Raw genomic sequence first — 20,568 nt, 5'->3', positions numbered from 1 at the left:
GCTTCTTATGCGTGTTTTTCGTTCCACCTTAAATGCTGCTGCTGTGATGTTATGTCGCCTTTCGCCTGTAGATGGCTCTCTTCGATCAGTACTAATCCGGCTGGAAAACTGTAGACATCTTCACTGAAAGGGAATATCCAAATAGCGACTATCCAAACTATATTTTTGTATGGAATATATTTCAGAAAATCGCAAACCAATTTTAAAAACTCACCATAACACGGACTTACACTGGGAAAAAGTGATTGCACTTTCTGCTTATTTCTACGGCCTCCCCCCCGATTATGAAAATGTCTCACAGTTCTGACACTGATGTGTGAAAGACAATGTAACAGACTATCAAAATCCTGAAGTACAAACAATTTTAATGCACCAGTTTTTTAAATATAACCCTCTGATCTTGGCATGTCAGAATACATCGGGAAAAAGTATGGCACGAATTGCAATGTCACGCATTGTTGAGAATATCACTGACCTTGCCGATATTTGCAGGGGATACGAATGTTTTGCACATGTTGAACTACAACATGTAAAAATTGAGCTCCTTAGTCAATATCACTGGGAATGTCCAATAATGACGTACATCAGTAGCCTCAAAGAAACTTAGACTCACACATGGAGTTTTATCTTTGTATGGAGATTGGGAGAATTAATTTATACTCTCGTTGCTCATTAGCTAAATTATTTTAAAAATATGACTCAGATTTGTTTGAGAAACTTGTAATTGCCTTAAAGAGAGTCTTCTTGAAGATGTGCACCAGCTAGCTCTCCACTGTCAATTGACAGGACTTGAGAAGAAACTGTTCTCATACAACCAACATACAAATTACACATCTTAAGGAACATGATGAGAAATCCGTGTACTAAATAACATAAAACTGTCGCTGCAAATTATCACCAAGCTGTTTTATGTATCTGACCACCTCTTTCCTACTTTGCAGCGAGCACAATTCTTTCTGTTTCTTCATTGCTATTTTACTGTCTCTTTCCCCCATGCGGAGATGGATCCACAGCCGAAACTTTAGGTCGGTTCCTGTTACTCTGTCCGATTGAAAGGGCTGTATGAAAGGCACTCCCATCTCTGCAGGAAAGTTATTGCTGCTCTCAACACAATATACTGCAGCCAGATGTGATAGCGATACTGTCACTGCCTGTGGGCCACGTGTTCCTGCTGTCAGCCTATTATGTCATGTTCATCCACACCCAGAAACATTACTGCTGTAGCACAAGAGTTATAGGTGCAGTTGATAGAGCATGAATCTCTTAATCTCAGAACTGTGGGTTCAGTCCCCACATTAGGTCCCTCTGTGTCAGTTTGATCCCCCAAATCCTCCTAGCATGACCTGATGGTGTAACAGTGATACCCAGTACCCAGCGTAATTCAGCTTTCTTTCCACTTGATTCAGATTTTGATCTGAAATCATCGGCCGAACAAAAGTTTGTCTAAATCGAGGGAGATCTGCTCTCAATCAAGTATTAAACACTTCAGCATTTACTGTTTGAATACCGCACTTTGTCAAAACACTGCCGCTTCTTAAGCTAATAAGTAACGGTTTTTGAGCATGCATTGTATTGTTAATGCTTATATTAAAAAAGCATAAATTCACATAATGGAATTTTGACGGAACAAAGTAGTCCAGCCCCTTTACAACATTACACACCCACTGATTAAAGCTTAAAACTACAGTAGCAGGAGTAATAATAATGGCAAGAACATGTTTGGAGTTCGGCATTTCATTTATTCTGCGGAAACATCGTATCGGAATGAACTGCCCGAGATAAAAGAGTAATTGCAGCTTCAGATCATATTTTCCAGAGCATTGCATTGTTCTGTTCATGCTGACTACACGCTTTAAATTTGTAATTTACTGCAAGCGTTGCTTTTCCAGATTGTTCTGAAATTCCTCGCATTTGACTTGACTTGAACTTTATTGCCATATGTAACCGGTGCTGGTACAATGGAATTCTTACTTACAGAAAGTCTCTCGATTGTAAAACAAGTGTAAAAAAAACAAAACAAAGTGCAAACAGTGCATCAAGACAATGTACAAACAAACAATAGACAATGTGCAAGTAAACATGCAGACAGTTTGAATATAAACAATACAGACGTGTAAACAATGACTGGAGACGTACAATAAATAAATTAAAATGAGGTAGATGGTGATGGTGTAGGTGTGGTCCGAGGGGGATGGCTAAATGTGTTCGCCAGTCTCACTGCTTGTGGATAAAAGCTATTGAAGAATCTAGTGGTAAGTGTCCGTATGCTCTTATATCTCTTGCCTGAGGGCAGTGGGGTGAAGAGCTCATGCCCGGGGTGGTGACTGTCCTCTGTGATGGCCAGAATTCTACCATGGCAGCGGTCCTCATAGAGCTGTTTAATCTTGGTGAGACCGCAGCCGATGATCTTCCGGGCCATATTTACCATTCTCTGCAGTGCCTTTCTTTCTCGCGAAGAGGTGTTGCCATACCACACGGTGATCCCGTTGGTGAGGACGCTCTCGATAGTGCAGCGGTAGAAGTTCACCAACACATGTATTGGCATCCCCCATCGCTTGAGGCACCTCAAGAAATAAAGGAGCTGCTGAGCCTTCTTCATGATAGAGTCAGTGTTCACAGTCCAGGTTAGATCTTTAGAGATGTGAATTCCCAAAAACCTAAAGCTGGTGACTGTTTCCACTTCCGTTCCATCAATACTGAGTGGGCTGTGAGTGTGTGGCCTGTGTCTCCGAAAGTCCACTATTAGCTCTTTCGTTTTCTTTATGTTCAAGTCCAGGTTATTGCTATGACACCACCGAAGCAGCTGTACAACTTCATCCCTGTAAGTGGACTCGTCATCATCACTGATCAGTCCTATTATAGTGGTGTCATCGGCAAACTTAATGATGTGGTTGTTGCTGTGTCTTGCTGTGCAGTCGTGAGTAAATAGGGAGTACAACCTTGGACTCAGACAGCAGCCTTGTGGGGTTCCAGTGCTCAGGGTGAGTGGTGTTGATGTTTTATTGCCTATCCGCACCACCTGTGGTCTCTCGATAAGAAAGTCCAGCAGCCAGTTGCAGACAGAGATGCATAGACCTAATCCCCTGAGCTTTGTCACCAGTTGACTGGGTATGATGGAATTGAATGCTGCACTGTAGTCCAAAAACAGCATTCTCACATACGAGTTCTTAGTGTCCAGGTGTTCCAAGGCTGTATGCAGAGCCAGGGAGACAGCATCATCCACTGATCTGTTGCTCTGGTAGGCGAACTGCAGGGGGTCCAGGGACTCTGTGATGGAGGAGTTGATGTGTGACAACACCAGCTTCTCCAGGCATTTTATCACCACAGATGTTAATGCTACTGGGCGGTAATTATTCAGGCATGCCACTTTTGTCTTTTTGGGGGTTGGAACAATAGTGTTTTTTTTAAAGCAGAGCCAGCACTAAAATATTTAATTCCCGTCGCTGAATACATCGTGGAAACGGTATTTGCAACGGAATGCTGTCACACATGAAACCTTTTTGTTTTTCGGTTCTGAAGTTTGAAAATGTAAATAAAACGGGGGTCACCTCATAGGCTTGAAAGAAGTCCAAGCAGCATAAAAACCCGCAAATTCTCACAAATTGTGTTGCATTGTGCTGCACCTTTCTTCTGCTGCTTTTTTAAATCAGCCTTAAACATTTGAATGCATACCTTACTGCTGCTAATCACATTCACGTGTTTACGAAGCTTTTTTCTGTCCGTTATGTTTTTGCTAAGCAGTTTCTCCATTTTCCTCGTACTGTGATTGTGAGCGAGCACAACAACACTGAAACAGTGTAAAGACAGATAAAAAAGTCAGGGTAAAACGCCTGAATGTCGGGAGTGGGATTTGAACCCGTGCCTCTATTTGGAGAGCGAAACACAAAGCTTAAAAGACATGAAGCTGTGAATTTGCTGTTTTAAACCGCTTGGCTATCCTGAAAAATGTGTGCTGATTGTACCAGTCGCATCCGATTTTCCGTAACTTTAGAACGATTGATATGACTGGACGAACACAATTTATGGCGTTTAGCATGACATGGAAAACGGTACCGGAGCATTCGGGTCCGGACTACCAGACTCAGAAACAGTTTTTACCCCCGCACTATCAAACTATTAAACTCCCAGCCTCTCTCACTCTCTCCTCACCTCTCACCTATGATCTGAACCTCACAGTGCCTTCTTTCTTACCAAAAACCCAAACACACATTGAAAATCTACCTCTACCATACATGTCAAAAGCTCACTCCCCATCATTTCTATCCCTTTATTTCATTCTTTTGATGCATGTTTTTGCACATAACCTGTTACCTTTTTGTTGTTTTGCACACTGCCTGTTGTTGTTTTTTGCACATCGGCTGTTGTCTCTTTCTTTTGTTATACAATTGTATTGTTGTTGTGTTTTTTTCTTTGTACTACTTATGTCCGAGAGCTAGCTAAATACCATTTCGTTATTCCATATACCTGCGTATGAGTATAATGACAATAAACTTGAACTTTTAACTTGAATTTGAACTTGAACTTGACATAATCTTGCAGGCAGTATATTATTTTATCGTTTACTCGTATAAAAAAACATGGTCTTCTCGTTCCTAAGTCAGATTTTTAGTGCTTTCGAACGTTACTTCCAACCTGGACTGACAGCTCACCCGATCTGTTTGTGATCAGACCATGGAGTCTGGGGCTGTACCAAGCGCACGTTCCTTCCCAATGCTGGGGCGATCATTCAGAAGATGGGTGTGAAGAGAGATAAGCTTTGTCGACTAAAAAACAAGGCAGGATATGCACGAATACTAATCACTGGCGACAGTTATGCTCTCTTACTATTGAGATCCCTACATTGCAAGTTTTTTTAAGACTTTGAAACTAAAGGAAAGCGGTGACAAATGAAACAGGCACAGGTGGGGTTTGAACCCACGCTCTTCAGTTTACAAGGCCAACGCCTTACCACTTGGCCAACGTGCCTTTGAGTAAGCATGGGAATAAGGTTGTTCAAATTATTTTTTTCTGAATCTGGTTTACATCGCCTGGATGCAGCAACAACAATAAAAGGTATACTTGTCCTTAAACTCGGACGTGATGTTCTGCAGACATGTGCACAATGTCCTGTTTTCTTGCAGTGTAGACATTTTGCTGTTCACGCTCCGCATTCATCTGCTTTGTGCGTTGTTAGTCCGCACCTGTAACATGTAATGTCAGCCGTCCCCTGTTCTTCTATTTCTCTAGCATGACTGTGTCCTGCTGCTCGGCTTTTGTTTGTAAAGTTTGAGCGAGCGCCCCGTTCAGTGTCACTTTGTCACTGTGGTCAGAAAGCATTCTTGATTCTGCTTGAGCTGCTTCATGAATTTTAGCGACTGTAAGAGCTCTTTTTAAAGTCAGCCCTTCCTCCTGCAGCAATTTATAGTCTCTTATGTGCACATTTTTCCACAAGTTGATCTCTTAACATGTCAGTTTCCAATACTCCAAAGTCACAAGATTTAGCCAATTCTCTTAGTGCAGTCACAAAAGCATCAACAGATTCGTCCTGAGACTAAGTTCTCTGCCTAAATTTATGCCGTTCCAAAACCACATTTCTCCGCGGTGTAAAGTAAGCGTCTAAGGCAGCTACAGTCTTTTCATATGTACCTTTTTCTCCAGGGAGATTGGCGAAAATCCGCTGCACGGGAGCCCCGATACAGTGCAGTAATGTAGCACGTCTCACGGCATCCTGAGCTTCTGTAGATCCACCGGCTATTTAAAAAAAATCTGTACGACTCCATCCATATCTTGTATTCCGTATACAAATCCGGAGCTACGAGGTTCAGTAGAAGCGGTGAAAAAAGCCGGGCATAAGCAAAGCTTCTCGGCGCGGCTGCCATATCTTCCAATGGGCAAGCTAAACGAACAGTCAGAAAATTCAAATGTTCGTTTCTACCAGCAAGAGAACTAAAATCTGCAGTGTTCTGCTCGCTCAAGCACTCGTCTCTCGTCGCCATAAATGTTGTGTATCTTAATAAAGAGACGTTTTAATATTATTTTAACTATTTTGTTAACTACACAGATCATGCCCTTACACCTTATATTCCTGCTTTCTACTCTCGTTCTGTTGTCTCGCGATGTCCACTCACTAAACTACATTTAGCATGACTTCTTGTTGCAGTTGAGCTCAAAGCTGGAGATGATCTCCATATTCTACCGCACTAACTAGTCCGAAACGTAGTACACAGTACACACTTTTTAAGTGAAGTCAGATTGTTAAAAAATTAAACCAGCGCCCTGTCACAGAAACGTACCCCAGTCTCCCGCGCAACACCCTGTACTAACGAGGAGCGCTTGTCTGCAGCTGAGCGTCAGCTCTGTTTACTGTCGGCAGTCATTTCCTCATTTCCAAAGACTTTTTCACCTGCTCTCAACTTTTAAAGACGGTCATAAACGCTCAAGAAGTAATTAATGTCAGTTGGAAGTCTGTTTCTGTTGTCTCAGCTCTTGATAAAGACAAGCCGTGCGTGGGAGACTCCCTCCCCGAAGACGTTTGCCGTCACCCTGCGAGGGAGAAGAGCCATCAATCACCAAAGCAACCACTGAGACAGTTAACATTAAACACGTGAAATGCGAGATGTTGTGATTTTTTCCCCCGCTTAAGGCTTCTATCGTTTCTACTCTAACGAGAAAGACCTCTTTATTAGAAGTGAGATTTTAACAAACGTCTCCAGGGGTAACTGCGACCTGAACGCAACGGCATCTTGCCTGTGGTACTTATAATGAAGTATATATTTTATTTCTTTCTACTCGTTGATAAGAAAAAAAGTGAAATCATGTAATTAGGGATATGTCTTTTTTTCATGGGGAAAACTAGCCCGAGCAAATGTAAAGTTTAGAGCAGCGCTCAATAAAAATGATCAGAACCCGAAAGCGCTTCTTATGCGGATCAGTATATTCCGATACCACTGGTTCTGCAGAAGAAATAAGAAAAGCCGAACTCAAAGCAGAAACGTGTTGCCATTACGGGTACTCTGTCTGCAGCTGCTTTAAGATCTACTCACACCGCGATGCCATTAAGGCTACCTAGTTAAAAAAAAAACATCGTCACCTTTTTGAACGTGATTATTAGACACCCGTAAAATCTCAACCGAGGTTTCTTGAGAGATCGTTCAGCGAGCGAGTAATAAAAAACTACTTCGCTTCCAACCTCTGCTGTCACTGTAAACTCGGACGTGATGTTCTGCAGATGTGCAGTGTGCCTTTCCTCTTGTCGTATTCAAGAGTACTCACTGTGTGAGCCTCTCACTGCGTGTCCTGTACTCTACTGTGATTTAATTTAGATAATGACGTGGAGTAGAGTGACAAGATCTACTTGAACATTTTCGGTTTGTGAAATGAAACACTAAATACACTACTGTAAATACAAGTAATGGACATTTAAAATAACCACAGTACAGCTAGAAGAGTGAAAGATAAAAGACTATTTAGAATGACATTCACAATAGACTTAAGAATAGCACATCCACCGAACAGGGACTTGAACCCTGGGCCCTCAGATTGAAAGTCTGATGCTCTACCGACTGAGCTATCCGGGCTCTGAAAGAAAATCGACACTGTCGGGATCCTCGCAAGTCACGTGTACCATTCCCAGTAGAATGAGTGAGAAATACAGCATGACATGGGTAGTTAAGGGGCTCCCACAGTCCATCTTTCCTCACATTATTGATTTTTTTCAATAGCATTTTGACCTTTTTTCACATTCAGATTTTTTTCACATTTAATAAAATCTTTTAATCAACAACATTAAAAAGAAAACAAATGGAACATTTTTTGGAACAATAATTAAAAAAAAACTTTCAATGCCTTGGTTGTATACTTGTGCACACCCTTTATAAAGGGAGTTGCAACAGTGCTGAAATTTAAAGAGCATTTCTGTAGAGAAAACAGCCTTGATGTTAAGCTTAGGGAGCCTGTCTTTTAGAAATTCTATTTCTTAACACCTTGCACAGCCTCCCGCCAGACTAACAAATATTTTTTTGGAGAAATTGACTCACACACCGGAAGACACTAACGTTTATTTACGTTAGAGCATGTGAATAACAGTTTAACCGAAAAAGGTTGTAATTGTGATTTTGTTAAAATTCAATAAATCGTCTATCAACAGTTAGAATTCATTTAGAAATTGTTTTATTTCATAAACTATAAGACAATTAAGAGAGTTTATAGGTCATATCCGTCGCTTATGTTCTTTTAACTCTAGCGTTCAGGATCCAAACCCAGGTGCGGACGATTGTGTTTCTTGAATCTCTTGTAATCATCAAAAGTCGATGTGTAGTCCTTCAGTACTTTCTCGAGTTGTGCCATGGATATTTTATACGATCAATACTTGTCATGCTCTTTTGCATTTTCCTTAACAAACGGAAAAAGTTCAAGGTGTGTTTACGGCTGTGCTTCACATCTACACGAGAGCAGTACAGGACACGGAGTGAGGAGTTCGTGAAGCTTTCAGTTTAGTACTGAGTTCAGAAGGAGGATTCGCTCGCTGAATGATCAATCAAGAAATCCCGGGTGAGATTCAACAGGTGTTTTCTGCAACAGCCACGACAAGTGTGAAGCAATCTCTGGATTTCCTGACTTTGAACTAAATTATTAGTTCAAATAATTTAGGATTTAACAGAACTAAAAGAGGTATATTTAAAATAGCAGCGCAACCCTGCAGCACGTCGAGTTTAATTGTGTAAACTGCATTTAATTGTGTAAACCTGTCTCTCTCTGAACACGAGCAAAGAGTTCTCACTCAACAGAAGATTGCGATGCGAGTACTCTAATATAAAAGCACCTGGAGATACCAGGGATTGAACTCGAGACCTCATACATGCAAAGCATGCGCTCTACCACTGAGCTACATCCCCGATGATAAAGTTTATGGAACAGACTTAGAGATGTGCAAATGCTCACTGATCACACCACTCACGAAGAATGCCTGCAGTTTCCCACTTTCGCGTTTCTTCTACTACAGAGTAAATTCATAGGAATGAAGAAATAAGGAAGGAAAAATAATCGCATCGAAGCTTCAAGAGACTGGGCACAAATTAATCTGTTATTTTTGTATCCAGTTACATGGGCGATGGTGGTTGATTCCCAGACGGGGGAGTGCTTTTTTTCTACCTCCTTACTCGACTGTCTTTCAATTCTATTTTATTTGAAAGCTTTTTGCATCTTTTAAGTGCTCTTGATTAAACTATCCATAGAAAAACAGCAGTACTGATGATTTAACGCAAAAGGGTGAAACAACGCCCCAACCACAGGAATGGTAACAGGAAGGATCGTGTTCTTATTTAATATGTCCTTTTGAGATGTCTTGTCAATGCTCACAGGCGGTGGAGCTGAATAATTTACTTTTAGTGGTGTTTTTAAACAAAGATGGAACACGTTCTTTCTATCCCAGGAGAAAAAGAGCAGACTTTACCTTTAAGTGGCAAAAATGACACCTTATCAAAGCTAATATTAATTAAAATGATATCACAACAAAGGATTTGAGCCTTGAGCTTTCATTGGACGTCTGTGTCTCCATAACTTTGTAGGTGAGAGAGAGGATTGTGATAATTTGTAGGTGCTTCTCGGAAGTGCGTTGGTGGTACAGGCGCCTTCCAAATAATTGAGTCAGGTTTGAATCCCAGCCAGTGCAAACCCAAATCTTTTCAAGATAATCTGTGGTCCGCTAACACATCTTTTGAAATACTACAACAGGTAACACCCCGTGTGAAACATCGTGAGCATCTGTTAAACCTCTCTACCTACCCGTTCCTCACAGAGACATGACGAGGGTCTAAAGGGACATTTTGAGCCGTAGAAACATTTTATCATTCTGTACTTTCCTGTGCGGTCAGGCCAGTTCCACTTTAACTGCGCCCGACAACGGAGGTCGTTTTGAAAACAACGAGAGTAAAGGGACACAGCACGTCTGCAGAACATCACGTCCGAGTTTTACGGACAGCAAGAGATTGGAAGCTAGGGAGATTCGGGTCTGTGTTTTTATTATAGGTTCAAGAAAATCTGAATACCTTTTCAAGAAGTATTTCAGAATCCCAGTCAAATCCAGTACAAATGCCGCATAGATCTGCATTGTACAATTAGTATACTGTTTGTCCATTGAATCAAACATGCCTTATGAAGCATTTCTAAAACAGGAGAGATCGTTAGGGAATGCGTCTTCCTGTAAAAATAAAATGACTTCAAGGGCACTATAAGCAGAGGTGCTCTACAGGAAAAACTATAGCCAGAGATGCCAAAGAGGTCGAGATTTCACCACATAAGAGAAAGCATCTCAGAAAATGAAGTTGCGGTCGTTTCCACGCGTTATAAAACCACTAGGTCAAACAACAAGAGCTGAAGAGCCGCTGTTGAGAGTAACACGGCCGAGCGCTCTAAGGAGCTGGCTTAAACCTCCAGTCTCTTCAGGAGCATCTGTTGGAGTCGCACTGCTACAGCGCATCTCCTTGTTAAGTATCCCTTTTATTGTTGTTGCTGCCTCCAGGCGATGTAAACCAGGTTCAGAAAAAAATAATTTGAACAACATTATTCTCCTGTTTATTTGAAGGCGCGGTGGCCAAGTGGTAAGGCGTCGTTCTCGTAAACCGAAGATCGTGGGTTCAATCCCCACCCGTACCTGTTTCGTTTGTCTCCGCTTACCTTTAGTTTCAAAGTCTTCAAAAAAAATGTAGGAGTCTCAATAGTAAGAGAGCACAACTGTCGCCAGTGATTAGTATTCATGCTTATCCTGCCTTGTTTTTTAGTCGACAAAGCTTGTCTCTCTTCACACCCATCTTCCAAATGATCGCCTCAGCATTGGGAAGGAACCTACGCTTGGTACAGTCCCCGACTCCATGGTCTGATCACAAACAGATCGGGTGAGCTGTCAGTCCAGGTTGGAAGTAACGTTCGAAAGCACTAAAAATCTGACTTAGGAACGAGAAGACCATGTTTTTTTATACGAGTAAACGATAAAATAATATACTGCCTGCAAGACTATGTCAAGTTCAAGTTCAAATTCAAGTTAAAAGTTCAAGTTCAAGTTTATAGTCATTATTCATACGCAGGTATATGGAATAACGAAATGGTATTTAGCTAGCTCTCGGACATAAGTAGTACAAAGAAAAAAACACAACAACAATACAATTGTATAACAAAAGAAAGAGACAACAGCCGATGTGAATAAAACAACAACAGGCAGTTTGCAAAACAATAAAAAGGTAACAGGTTATGTGCAAAAATATACATCAAAAGAATGAAATAAAGGGATAGAAATGATGGGGAGTGAGCTTTTGACATGTATGGTAGAGGTAGATTTTCAATGTGTGTTTGGGTTTTTGGTAAGAAAGAAGGCACTGTGAGTTTCAGATCCTAGGTGAGAGGTTAGGTGAGAGTAAGAGAGGCTGGGAGTTTAATAGTTTGATAGTGCGGGGGTAAAAACTGTTTCTGAGTCTGGTAGTCCGGACCCGAATGCTCCGGTACCGTTTTCCATGTCATGCTAAACGCCACAAATTGTGTTCGTCCATTCGTATCAATTGTCCTAAAGTTACGGAAAATCGCATACGACTGGTGCAATCAGCACACATTTTTTCAGGATAGTCAAGCAGTTTAAAACAGCAAATTCCCAGTTTCGTGTCTTTTAAGCTTTGTGTTTCGCTCTCCAAATAGAGGCAGGGGTTCAAATCCCACTCCCGACAATTAGGCGTTTTACCCTGTCTTTTTTACCTGCCTTTACACTGTTTCAGTCTTCTTGTGTTCGCTTGACAATCACAGTACGAGGAAAACGGAGAAACTGCTTCGCAAGAACATAACGGACAGAAAAAAGCTTTGTAAACACGTGAATGTGATTAGTAGCAGTAAGGTATGCATTCAAATGTTTAAGGCTGATTTAAAAAAGCAGCAGAAGAAAGGTGCAGCACAATGCAACACAATTTGTGAGAATTTGCGGGTTTTTATGCTGCTTGGACTTCTTTCAAGCCTATGAAGTGACCCCCGTTTTATTTTCATTTTCAAACTTCAGAACCGAATAACAAAGAGGTTTCATGTGTGACAGCATTCCGTTGCAAATACCGTTTCCACGATGTATTCAGCGACGGGAATGAAATATTTTAGTGCTGGCTCAAATGCGAAGAATTTCAGAAAAACCTGGAAAAGCAACGCTTGCAGTAAATGACAAATTTAAAGCGTGTAGTCAGCATGAACAGAACAACGCAATGCTCTGTAAAAACGATCTGAAGCCGCAATTACTCTTTTATCTCTTTTATCTTAAGTTCATTCCGATATGATGTTTCCGCAGAATAAATGAAATGCCGATCTCCAAACATGTTGCCACTATTGTTACTCCTGCTGCTGTAGTTTTAAGCTTTAATCAGTGGGTATGTAATGTTGTAAAGGGGCTGGAATACTTTGTTCAGTCCAAATTCCGTTATGTGAATTTATGCTTTTTTTAATATAAGCATTAACAATACAATGCGTGCTCAAAAACCGTTACTCTTAAGAAGCGGCAGTGTTTTGACAAAGTGTGGTATTCGAACAGTAAATGCTGAAGTGTTTAATACTTGCTTGTGAGCAGATCTCCCTCGATTTAGACAAACTCTTGTTCGGCCGATGTGGAAAGAAAGCTGAATTACGCTGGGTACTGGGTATCACTGTTACGCCATCAGGTCATGCTAGAAGGATTGGGGGATCAAATTGACACAGAGGGACCCAATGTGGGGGCTGAACCCACAGTTCTGAGATTAAGAGATTCATGCTCTATGGACTGCACCTACAGTGCCTTGCGAAAGTATTCGGCCCCCTTGAACTTTTCAACCTTTTGCCACATTTCAGGCTTCAAACATAAAGATATAAATTTTTTATTTTATGTGAAGAATCACCAACAAGTGGGACACAATTGTGAAGTGGAACGAAATCTATTGGATTTTTGAAACTTTTTTAACTAATAAAAAAATGAAAAGTGGGGCGTGCAAAATTATTCGGCCCCCTTGCGTTAATACTTTGTAGAGCCACCTTTTGCTGCGATTACAGCTGCAAGTCGCTTGGGGTATGTCTCTATCAGTTTTGCACATCGAGAGACTGAAATTCTTGCCCATTCTTCCTTGCAAAACAGCTCGAGCTCAGTGAGGTTGGATGGAGAGCGTTTGTGAACAGCAGTTTTCAGCTCTTTCCACAGATTCTCGATTGGATTCAGGTCTGGACTTTGACTTGGCCATTCAAACACCTGGATACGTTTATTTGTGAACCATTCCTTTGTAGATTTTGCTGTATGTTTGGGATCATTGTCTTGTTGGAAGATAAATCTCCGTCCCAGTTTCAGGTCTTTTGCAGACTCCAACAGGTTTTCATCCAGAATGGTCCTGTATTTGGCTGCATCCATCTTCCCCTCAATTTTAACCATCTTCCCTGTCCCTGCTGAAGAAAAGCAGGCCCAAACCATGATGCTGCCACCACCATGTTTGACAGTGGGGATGGTGTGTTGAGGGTGATGAGCTGTGTTGCTTTTACGCCAAACATATCGTTTTGCATTGTGGCCAAAAAGTTCGATTTTGGTTTCATCTGACCAGAGCACCTTCTTCCACATGTTTGGGGTGTCTCCCAGGTGGCTTGTGGCAAACTTTAGACGAGACTTTTTATGGATATCTTTGAGAAATGGCTTTCTTCTTGCCACTCTTCCATAAAGGCCAGATTTGTGCAGTGTAAGACTGATTGTTGTCCTATGGACAGACTCTCCCACCTCAGCTGTATTTCTCTGCAGTTCATCCAGAGTGATCATGGGCCTCTTGGCTGCATCTCTGATCAGTCTTCTCCTTGTCTGAGCTGAAAGTTTAGAGGGACGGCCAGATCTTGGTAGATTTGCAGTGGTCTGATACTCCTTCCATTTCAAGATGGTCGCTTGCACAGTGCTCCTTGGGATGTTTGAAGCTTGGGAAATCTTTTTGTATCCAAATCCGGCTTTAAACTTCTCCACAACAGTATTACGGACCTGCCTGGTGTGTTCCTTGGTCTTCATGATGCTCTCTGCGCTTTCAACAGAACCTTGAGACTATCACAGAGCAGGTGCATTTATACAGAGACTTGATTACACACAGGTGGATTCTATTTATCACCATCAGTCATTTAGGACAACATTGGATCATTCAGAGATCCTCGCTGAACTTCTGGAGTGAGTTTGCTGCACTGAAAGTAAAGGGGCCGAATAATTTTGCACGTCCCACTTTTCATTTTTTTATTAGTTAAAAAAGTTTCAAAAATCCAATAGATTTCGTTCCACTTCACAATTGTGTCCCACTTGTTGGTGATTCTTCACATAAAATAAAAAATTTATATCTTTATGTTTGAAGCCTGAAATGTGGCAAAAGGTTGAAAAGTTCAAGGGGGCCGAATACTTTCGCAAGGCACTGTATATAACTCTTGTGCTCCAGCAGTAATGTTTCTGGGTGTGGATGAACATGACATAATAGACTGACAGTAGGAACACGTGGCCCACAGGCAGTGCCAGTATCGCTATATTTGGCTGCAGTATATTGTGTTGAGAGCAGCAATAACTTTCCTGCAGAGATGGGAGTGCCTTTAATACAGCTCTTTCAATACAGCTCTTTCAATCAGACAGAGTAACAGGAACTGACCTAAAGTTTCGTCTGTGGATCCATCTCCACATGGGGGAAAGAGACAGTAAAATAGCGATGAAGAAACAGAAAGAATTGTGCTCGCTGCAAAGTAGGAAAGAGGTGGTCAGACACATAAAACAGTTTGGTGATAATTTGCAGCGACAGTTTTATGTTATTTAGTACACGGATTTGTTCCTTAAGATGTGTAATTTTTATGTTGGTTGTATGAGAACAGTTTCTTCTAAAGTCCTGTCAATTGACAGTGGAGAGCTAGCTGGTGCACATCTTCAAGAAGACTCTCTTTAAGGCGATTACAAGTTTCTCGAACAAATCTGTGTCATATTTTTAAAATAGTTTAGCTAATGAGCAACGAGAGTACAAATGAATTCTCCCACCCTCCATTCGAAGATAAAACTCCATGTGCGAGTCTAAGTTTCCTTGAAGCTACTGATGTTCGTCATTATTGGACATTCCCGGTGATATTGACTAAGAAGCTCAATTTTTACTTGTTGTAGTTCAACATGTGCAAAACATTCGTATCCCCTGCAAATATCGGCAAGGTCAGTGATATTCTCAACAATTTGTGCCATTCAATTAGTGCAATTCATGCCATACTTTTTCGAAATGTATTCTGACATGCCAGGATCAGAGGGTCATATTTAAAAAACTGGTGCATTAAAATTTCTTGTACTTCAGGATTTTGATCCTCTGTAACATTGTCTTTCACATGTCGGTGTCAGAACTGTGAGACATTTTCATAATCGGGGGGAAGGCTGTAGCAATAAGCAGAAAGTGCAATCACCTTTTCCCAGTGTAAGTCCGTGTTGTGGTGAGTTTTTAAAATTGGTTTGCGATTTTCTGAAATATATTCCATACAAAAATATAATTTGGACAGTCGCTATTTATTTGGATATTCACTTTCAGTGAAGATGTCTACAGTATTCCAGCCGGATTAGTACTGATCGAAGAGAGCCATCTACAGGCGAAAGGCGACATAACATCACAGCAGCACCATTTAAGGTGGAACGAAAAACACGCATAAGAAGCTGGCGAATAAGTAGCTACTGTAACTTCAGCCTCGTAGCAGTCCCTGGGAGGCACACTCAAAATAATCATCTTTCCCAGTACTTCAGAGTCATATTTAGATCGCTTTACTGCAATTTTATTTAATTGATGGGAGATGTGAAGCCATCGAGCCTGTACTGCGCTTTCACATTGAAATTGAAGCCATTTCTCATGCTTTCTCTCAGTGTCCGGGCTGCAATTGCGTGTAAAGGAGGCGACTTGAACATGAAACGTGTAATCACCTTACAGAGGGTCTTCACGACGGGGTGCGTCAGCTAGTTCTCCATTATTGTCAGTTTACTGGAATTCTGAAGAAACCTATCTACAACGAAGATACAGACTGCACAGTTTAAGGCACATGAAGAAAAATCTGTTTGCTGATTGACTCAACAAATGTCGATACAAATAATCTGCCAGGCTGATTTACTTGTCCGACCACCTCCCTCCGTCCCCCTTTGCTGTTAGCACAATTCTTTCAGTTTCTTTTCTTGTATTTTCCTTGCTATTTTAGTGTTCCCCATGTATAGATGGATCCACAACCGAAACCGTTTTCACCCTGTGTTTCTGCACACCTTGCACAGTTCCAGTGGCGCAATCGGTCAGTGTGCGGTACTTACACAGTAGTGCACAGCGGAGTCATGCCGAGGTTGTGAGTTCAAGCCTCACCTAGTGTCTTTAGCTACTGAAAGCAACTGTTAAGTTTAGATACTATCAGGTATCTGATGAAGATAAATTAACATCAAACGAAGAAGTAAAGGTTTACTTCGAGTCACAATCAAATAAGGCTCCGCAGCTGAAACATTGTGTTTCCTTCTCTTTTCAGCATGGAATAAACCTTGACTTTTTCCTTTGAAGCTCATGCAAGCTGACGCAGCTCCCTACTTAAATTACCATCAGCTGTGTACCTCCAGCTGACCTGTACACAAATATATGAGAGAGGTCTACTGAGACGAGAGGAGCACTGACGACTTGAAAAAGCTCTCGCATTAAACTCTGTGTTTTTGTTGTTCCCCAGATTTGTTTTTAATGTTCTTTTTCTTTTGAAGTTGTTGCGTTTGGTTTTTTTTTCGTAGTTGTTAGACTACTACAGGGATTTACCTAGGTTCCTGGAAGACTTCTTGTTTTGTGTTTGTTGTGTTTTCGGGTTACAACAATTTTTTTTCTATTGATAGGACCCAACGCATTACTATGGGAGTAGTTAACATTAGTTCTTACATTGTACAGTACCTGAAATTACCACATAAACTACTACTCTGTTTCCCTTTTTTTAAAAGGCACAAGTGAAGTTTGTTTTTCCTTGCTGCTGATTGGTAGCTACAATGGGTCAATTGCAATAAACTTATATTCACAATGAATGTTATCATTACACGTATTTATTAATAAAAGTGTTATTTATTAATAATTAAGTTCCATGTATATCTTTATTAGTAGCTGTATTACAAGTAATGCATATACAGTCTTTATTATAGTTAGTTTTCAGTTATCCTGGGGAGGGAAGAGAATGGAAATTAAGGAAATAAAAATTTAAAGGGCTTTTAAGTCTTCAATGTGTTCTGTCATAGCTGTGTGTTGTCATATCTGGGTGTTAATTTAGTATATTTGTTGTATTATTTATTGTGATTTGACACTACACTTGTGTTTCTCAGGAGAAAGCAGTAATATTTTTTTTTAGTTTTTTGAGGGTACAGAAAATTGTATTGTACGGCCAAATGTAAGGTTACGTTAAGAAAGCATTATTGTTACCTTTTGCAACGTTATTTATTTAAGACAGTTCTTCGGAATAGTGTCCCTTACGTATCTGTGACTGTGGTCCAACAATAACGGTGCTGAAATAGCCGGAATGTGTGGGAAGAAGATGGAGATGGAACAGGAGGCTTATTCAGTCGATAGAAAGGTTGTGTAGGACTGAACACACTACGCTTATGGTACTGGGTTTAAGAGCATTACGATCCTACAGTCTCCTGATCCGTAATCAGATGCGTTATCCAATACGCCACTGGCCCTTGTACCGCATTCCTCAAGTGCACCACTGTGAGCTTGCGCCGCTACAATAATACATCGCCCCAGTCCAAATTTTCTCAATTAGGTGCACGTTTTCTATGTGTATTTAGTTAATAAGTCTTTCATTTTGTCTGTTTTAAAAATTGCATCTCTTTAAAACAAACGAGTTTATGTGTCGCGCTGAAATTCACACGAGGGAATTCAAACGAAAGAAATCACAGAAAAGATATTGCGCTTAAAAAGAAATCCAGAGTGGAGACGCTGGTGATAGAAAACAGAGCTTCATACGATGCATGAGATGCATTACCTCTGAACTAAACTCGGCTCTTTAATCGTGTTAGGAAGAGTGTATAGTCAACAGTGTACATTTTAAAAATCAAAGCAAGACAATGAGACACGAAGTGAATTCGGAACACGAGCCTCTCCTTCATTGTTTAATGAGCTTTTGATGAACATCTAAGTGAAAGACAAATTCACTATTTTCACTTTGTGATTAAAAAACACTTTTATCACATGTTAAGCACTCCTGATGGTGTCGAATAGTTCTCTTTTCTACCCTCATCATTTGAGGATCCCCAGCTAAAATATCTTTTTAAACGACAACAAAATTGCAATATTTTGAATACTATTTAAGTTTACATAGTCACATTCCCGGTGATATTGACTTAGGCGCTCAACTATTAACTTCTTGTAGTTTGACTTTAGCCAAAAGTTTGAAATCTCTGCAACTATCAGGATGCTTGAGGACATGAAACCCCATCTTATTTAGGGGAGACGGTGTTGAGGTCGGATTAATTTGAAATGCGTCTCTGGGGACTTTTGATTTACCAACGTTATGTTTAACTGAAGGATACGCTGACTGACTGTGCCATTGAAACTAACGCACATCACCTTTCTTCTACATTCACAGGTTTTTGGCTAAAGACAAAAAAATCGTTTTTGTTTCCTTGCCAGCTGGCAGTAATTCCTCTGCACTGACAAAACAGATGAGTATTTTATCTTTCGCAATTTGTATGGATTTTTTAAAAAACAAGTTGTTCCAAAAATGAATGAACACTTCCATTAAATTTAATGTAGAAGCATGTTGCTGTCCATAATGATAAACTGTGTGGCAACCCCAGGATCTCCTGTTTACTAAACAGGCACTTTAACCAACTAAGCCACAGCATTCTCTTAGCCTAGTGTTAATCCCGCATCAGCAGGGTCAGCTTGTCGGCACGCCCGTCTCCATTTGGTGGTTTGAGCTGACGTTGCCATGACGTTGCCATTAAATGCGACCGAGAATACTCCAACCGGCGCGCCGCTACGCCTGCCGTCGGAGAAATAAGCCATGGCACTGGCATCAGATATCCCTTTTACAGCCACTTGGACACATCTCAATTGCTCTGAGACACCTGCATTCAGTGTGTGCTGAGCCTGCTCGCTGAGCAAGTGACGAGAAATGGCTTGTGTCCAAGGAGTTCAATATGCTTTTTATGTTCAATGGGGTGTCCACTACAGCTAACACTGAAGCGCAGCACAGGCTCTGTGGTTTGACATCTCACAAGGTAAATGTTGAAATTGTAGGTGGAAGAGGAAAATTACCCTTGAGTATGGGGAAAGAGGCAACTCATGTCCGGAGGGGGCTGAAGTGTGTATGGAGGTGGCCTAGTGGTTAAGGCAATCTCCTCTTAATACATGATACTCTGCACAAGTAGGTTTGAACCCCATTCTCCTTGAGGAAGGGCTTTGACACATTTTGACCTTTTTAAACTTGGTGTGGTTTCGTTTTGTTTCTTCGCTCCTGTACTACAGCAGTAATATTTCTATAGGTGTATGATCATGGTAGGCTGACAGCAGGAACACGTGGCCCACAAGCAGTGACAATATCAGAGGTGTCTGCAGTGTGTTGGTTTGTAAGCAACGATAAAATAACTTGACATGGAAGCAGGTGTGCCTGCATTAATACAGCTCCATCGAGAGGAAAAAGTAACACAAGAACCGACATAAATTCAACAGCACGTTTCTGCAGCTGAAAACGGAACATACTCCACGTGATGATTGAGCTCACAACCTCGGTATAACTCCACTATAAAAGCACCACAACCTGACCAATTGCGCTACTGGAGCAGCACAGCACAGTAGCACATTTTCCTCAGTGCACTCAAACAGTGCTTCTTCCCTAGCCTACCAGCTTCAAGACTTTTTTAAATTGATCAAAGATTCATTGGAAAAGGTTTGTCGATGGGTCAGGTGGGAATCACACCCAGATTCACTGCTTGCAAGGCAGCTATGTTCATCATTATACCCAGGACTGGCGCCAGGGGAATGATCTGTAGGGGGGGGGGGAGGTCTGAAATCCTGAGGGGGTAGTGATGTTTCGGTTTAAACGGAGCGATTGCAACCATCCAAGTGAATTCTCGCAAGCATGCCACTGATTAGTATTTCATGTTAGAAGATAACGACAAGCAATCTGGTATTTAGTGATGAAGAACAGTTCCACGTTCATCAGAACTCACGTGATTATTTTTGCCTGGAGCATCAACCATATGTGTTCATTTTTGCAACAACATCAACGGTAACGAGGTTCTGAATCATTAAGAAATCATTGTAAAACCAACAGAAAGTACAAACTTCTATAACTACAGTCCTAGTTATATAACGATTGTAAGTATAAGGATAAACTACTGCAAGGCATTGGTCCACCTGAGCAAATAAGGTCGTAATAATGTTGACACCCCAAAACATAGACACTATGTAACGTGCTGTTCCTGGACAGACAGCCCTCCTGCACATCAAACAGTCTGATGTAGTAACTGTGAATTCAGGGTTAGTGTAGTTATCTGACCATTGACAAAGTACAACTATTTTTTACGGCTCAAGTTAAGTAAGTGAAAGTGTTCAAAAACTTTTTATCCAAAAC

The 20,568-nt window shown here is 41.0% G+C and overlaps 4 non-coding genes across 4 annotated transcripts; 1 reads left to right on the top strand and 3 right to left on the bottom strand.

Moving 5' to 3' along the window:
- Nucleotides 1-4,893: 4,893 nt before the first annotated feature.
- Nucleotides 4,894-4,965, bottom strand: trnat-ugu (transfer RNA threonine (anticodon UGU)). Its single transcript has one exon. It is a non-coding gene; the product is annotated as a tRNA-Thr (tRNA).
- A 2,511-nt stretch (nucleotides 4,966-7,476) lies between these two features.
- trnae-uuc (transfer RNA glutamic acid (anticodon UUC)) lies at nucleotides 7,477-7,556 on the bottom strand. The gene has a single exon. It is a non-coding gene; the product is annotated as a tRNA-Glu (tRNA).
- A 1,245-nt stretch (nucleotides 7,557-8,801) lies between these two features.
- Nucleotides 8,802-8,873, bottom strand: trnaa-ugc (transfer RNA alanine (anticodon UGC)). Its single transcript has one exon. It is a non-coding gene; the product is annotated as a tRNA-Ala (tRNA).
- A 1,687-nt stretch (nucleotides 8,874-10,560) lies between these two features.
- Nucleotides 10,561-10,632, top strand: trnat-cgu (transfer RNA threonine (anticodon CGU)). The gene has a single exon. It is a non-coding gene; the product is annotated as a tRNA-Thr (tRNA).
- The last annotated feature ends 9,936 nt before the right edge of the window (nucleotides 10,633-20,568 follow it).

The sequence above is a fragment of the Lepisosteus oculatus genome, chromosome 14 (genome assembly GCF_040954835.1).
Source record: "Lepisosteus oculatus isolate fLepOcu1 chromosome 14, fLepOcu1.hap2, whole genome shotgun sequence".
NCBI classification, from domain to species: Eukaryota; Metazoa; Chordata; class Actinopteri; order Semionotiformes; family Lepisosteidae; genus Lepisosteus; species Lepisosteus oculatus.
The sequence above is the reverse complement of the archived record's forward strand: the minus strand, read 5'-3'. Positions and strand labels throughout refer to the sequence as shown.